We start from the raw sequence: 5,134 nt of genomic DNA, 5'->3' as shown, positions 1-5,134 counted from the left end.
TGCACCGGGGCGGACAGTGGGAACAGGTGGACGGGATATGGGACTTCTGTGGGATGTGGCCGTCTAGAGCAAAGAATCTGTCGATGTTGTACCGAAAATACTGTAAAAGATGAAGTGCATGCACTTAATCGTCGATTGTGCTGTGTATGCTAATGATAGAAGTATCCTATTTAATCATATTGAAAGTAGATTCCCTCACTTTGGGCAGACGACATACACTGATGTAGATATATCATATAACATGTATTAACTTCCACCAAGGTACATAATTCCACCACCATGAAAAGATACGTCCAAACAGATATTCAACCCAACTTCCCCCAGTATAAATTGCACTCCTGTATATCTAAACTGTTCATAACTGTGGGAGACCCCCGCAAACCCGGCGAGTTTATGTTCCTCTACTTCTAATGTTTCTTTCTAAAGGAACGCTTAAATAACTTTAACACAGAAAGGCAAAAATAAAGTATTTTTGCGAAAGTGCACAACTTTTATCACTTGTTCAAAACACTACAGTTCAACGGTACGCCGCTCCCGGGATTCGAACTCACGCCGATCCGGATCCCAATCCGAACGGCTTGGGAAATCAGCACGCTAACCACTAGGCTAAAAGGTCCGGACCAGTTAGACTGGTCAGTTAGTGGAGGTTGATCCCCACGTTTACACTACTCCCCCTTTTCTTTTCAGACTCGTCCCGAGTCTCCGAGTGCGATATCCCCGTGTGATCTGATCCGGTTACTCACAGGGAACCACTGTAAAAACCCAAAGGGGCGAGTACGGCGCTCCCGGGATTAGAACCAGCGCCAATCCCGATCCGCACGGCTTGGGAAATCAACGCGCTAACCACTATAGGCTAAAAGGTCCGGATCAGTTACTGGTCAGTTAGTGGAGGTTGATCCCCACTGTTACACTACTCCCCCTGCCCCCGGGTCTCCGAGTACGATATTCCCTGTGTGATCTGATCGTTACCCACAGGGCCGGTGTGGGAACCAGTGAAACGAATCAAAGAAGCGAGTAGAAACAAGTGATCCCAACCGAGATTCGAACCCACGCCGAAACCGGCAGCCCAGATCAGAGGCACGCACGCCTTAACCACTAGGATAAAAGGTCGCGACCACTAACGGTAAAACTGGTCAGTTAGTGGAGGTTGATCCCCATTGTTACACTACTCCCCGTTTTCTTTCAAGACTCGTCCCGAGTCTCCGAGTGCGATATCCCCGTGTGATCTGATCGTTACTCACAGGGCCGGTGTGGGAACCACTGTAAAAACCCAAAGGGGCGAGTACGCCGCTCCCGGGATTCGAACTCACGCCGATCCCAATCCGCACGACGTTTATATAGCGTCAAGCCTCAACCTTCCCAGAAGCCTGTGTGTCCACTCCCCTCCATTTTTATCTCCACGAGTTAACGAAGTCCGATTCTAGTCCGATTCGCGCCTCAGTCGCCATCGTTTCCCGACAAAGATGTTGTTTAAACACCGTCGAAAGTTGTTGGCGATAGCGCTGGTTGCGTTGTTGTTTGCTGTGGGGTACCTGTACTTCGCTCGGCGTATTTATCACAGTGTAGAAGGTGGGACAGTTTTCTTTACATTGTAATATGTCAACAGGTGTTCTGTTCAGTGACTCGTCTCCAAGCCGATGTGGGGAGGCTGAATCGTTCTTCTAGCTACCCTTTTGTTTCGCGAAACAGTTTGACACAGAAGATGGCAGCTAGGAAAACGTAACGATGTAAACCCTTCAAACATCTGCTTGGAGATAATTCAGTGATGTCTTATAAATTGTCAGAAACAAAACGAGGAGAGATTCAACACTGCGCATGCGTGAGAAATAGACTTAGAAATAAAGTCAAGTCAAGTCAAAGTTTATTGCACAACGATTGTAACAGGTACAATGTAAGGCAAAACTAGAATACTACTGGCTACTTATATCAAACTACTAAAAGCTATAGGTAGGTTCTGTGTTATACAATGGTTAGGTTCTAGGCTGTACATGTACAATGCTCCATTTCAAACTACATGAAGGCACGATCGATATAATATTGTCAAAGGTAGATGATATCAACAGGAGATACAATAGGGAGTCGTATATGTCAATTATACAGTTACATGATGAGGAGATGAATGTCTTATACAATCAAATCGCTATTTCATGGATTCTTTTTTGCATAGATGTATAGATATATTAGGCCTAGATATACAGATATTGTTTCAGGACATGACATAAGTACACGAAAAGTCTCTGTTTTCGACTGAGGTAATGTTACATTTGTTTTGCCTTTAATTGTCTGCATTAACTTCACTCTTTCATCTTTATATGTTGGACATTCCATTAAGAAGTGATATTCGTCTTCGACATTTTCTTTACATGTAGGACAAAGTCTCTGATTGGCTGGGACATTTCTGTGTCTACCTTTTTTCAATTTCAAGACAGTGTGCTCCAATACGGAGTTTTGTCGTGTGTGATATGAAGGATTTGTTTTGATAAATGTCATTCCCTTTTCCCAGGGCTAAGATCCGCAGAGGCGTTCTTACGATTGGAGAAACCAGTCGCCGTCCACCACAACTCCAAATATGGCGGGCACACCAACGTCACGGCCTGCGTCATTGAGACGTCACTGTCAATGTGTGACGGAATCGGTTTTGGTGCCCTCGTGCTGCAGACGATCGATGACATCACAACCTGCCTGGTAATTTGAGATCTGGCACAAGATAACACTGTTGTATCCAGAAAGCGCTCTCTATCCAGAATCCGCTCTGGAGCAGTTTTTGGATATCCAAAACACGTCCCAAGCCAAGAGTGCAGGTTTGGGATATCCCAGATGTGCTCCAGCGGAGCGCGTCTGGGATAACCAAGGGTGTCTATCCAGATCGTGCTCTTGGGGGAGGAGCTTCGTGTTTTAAAAGGTGGAGACTATCTTGCATGTGATTATCGTAGCCAGAAGGCCGCCATCTTTGTTTTATCCGCGCAGGGTTTGTGTAGAATCAATTCAGCCGCTGGTTCTCTCTATCCCCCCTCTCTCCCTCTCTCTTCTCTTTGCCTCCCTCCCTCCCTCTCCCCCTCCCTCTCTCTCTCTCCCTCTCTCTCTCCCCCTCTCTCCCCCTCCGTCTCTATCTCCCTATCTATCCCCCTCTCTCTCCCCCTCTCTCTCCCTCTCTCCCCCTCCCCTCTCTCTCCCTCTCTATCTCCCTCTCTCTCCCTCTCTTCTCTTTCCCTCCCTCCCTCTCCCCCTCTCTCTCCCCCTCTCTCTCCCTCTCTCCCCCTCCCCTCTCTCTCCCTCTCTATCTCCCTCTCTCTCCCTCTCTTCTCTTTCCCTCCCTCCCTCTCCCCCCTCTCTCTCCCTCCCTCCCTCTCCCCCTCTCTCTGCCCCTCTCTCTGCCCCTCTCTCTCCCCCTCTCTCTCTCCCTCTTTCCCCCTCCCCCCTCCCTCCCTCTCTATCTCAAATCAACATGGCCTAAACAATAAACAACCCTCGATCACACAACATACAGGCTCGAGGATTCCTGCCAACCGTCATTTGGACAGACTGTGATTACTGTGGGCCGCCTGGACATGGCGAGAACTACTGGACATGGTACTTCCAAGGTAGAACCTCTCATTGTGTTGTCTATCATTTCTCACAGTACCTGCATAGCTGGTAAAACCGCCCTTTATCCATTTATTTATTCAGATTTACCACATTTCTGGAAGGATTGACATAACAGGTGACTATCACCTTTTCAAGATGTCAACCCAGCTGCAGACTGTAAGGTTTGATCCACTCGGCCAGGGAAGGACTCCTACTCTTTTCGATAATTGTGGCGGGTTCTTTAACGTGCTCGAAGTGTGGCTCTCCTCAAACACGGGACCTCCATTTAACGCCCTAACCAAAACTAGGTGCTCATTTCCACCTGAGTGAAGTGAGGAAAGTCGTTTCAAGTGCCTTTCCCAAGGGCACAACGTCAATGGGAAAAATCAGGGGACCCCGGATTTGAACTCAGAACCTCTGGGTTCTGGGCCAAACACCCTGCCACTGCGCCACCAAGACGCCACTTAGGCGTAATACAGCAGCTTTGCAGGCACCCGGCTTGTTGCTACGAAAGCCCAGAACGACAAAGCTCATAGGCCTCAAAAGAGGCGCTCACAGGCCTCAAAAGAGGTGCTCACAGACCTCCGCATAGTAGTGAGCACCTCTTTTGAGGCCTGTGAGCACCTCTTTCCAGGCCTGTGAGCTTTGTCGTTCTGCACTTTTGTGTGTTTTTTAACCTTGTTTGTCTTCTACCATTCAGCTGTCAACGAAGGCATAGAACAGCATGCAGAGAGCCGAGTGTGCGTCCCGCCTAGCACACAGTTCTCGGACAGCCGTTCGGTATGTATCTTTATCTCCATGCAAAATAGAGATAACGTTTTGGGTCTGTCTGCCTGTCTGTGTGTGTGTGTTTCCGAATATTTGTAGTAAGTATAACTCAATAACCTCTGAATGGATTATTATAATATTTGATATGTAGGTAGGTGTTGGGAAGACAAAGGTCAAGGTCGATTTTGAGCTCCCTGCTATGTGACCTTGGTAGTGCAGCAGCAGAACCTTTTTTGTATCTTTTTACCTGGACGTGCTATGGTCTTGATTTTGTTGTGGCAGATAGCTTGTGATGTAAGAAAGAAGTGGTGTAGGTTTGGGCCCCCTAGCTTGTTGATGACGTGAACTTTATCAAACTTTTATGTTATTGGACGTGCCGACTAGTCTATCTTTGCCAAAAATAATTACTCAAGCAACTGGATAAGATTTTGAAACAGTCATTTTTGACTGTTTCAAAATCTTATCCAGTTGCTTGAGTAATTATTTTTGGCGTATCTTATTACCTGGATGTCTAACCTTCATCAACGTAGTCTATCTTTGACCCCAGGAGATGATCATGAAATATGACCAGTGTCACTAATTTGTGTTTTTTACATCATCATCATCGGTCGCCTGCAACGCAGGTGACTGTAAGAAGCTTCCAGTTCTTACATACTCATACACATGTCTGTGGTCTTCCAATTCCATACCAGAATTTCCCACAGGCAGTAAGTGGATAAGAGAGCCAAAGTAATGCAACTATACGCTGAAATGGATAATCTCTACAATCTACTACTAAACCAGAGCTCCTCATACTCTTTTT

Source organism: Branchiostoma lanceolatum, chromosome 10 (genome assembly GCF_035083965.1).
Source record: "Branchiostoma lanceolatum isolate klBraLanc5 chromosome 10, klBraLanc5.hap2, whole genome shotgun sequence".
NCBI classification, from domain to species: Eukaryota; Metazoa; Chordata; class Leptocardii; order Amphioxiformes; family Branchiostomatidae; genus Branchiostoma; species Branchiostoma lanceolatum.
Note: the sequence above shows the minus strand (reverse complement) of the source record.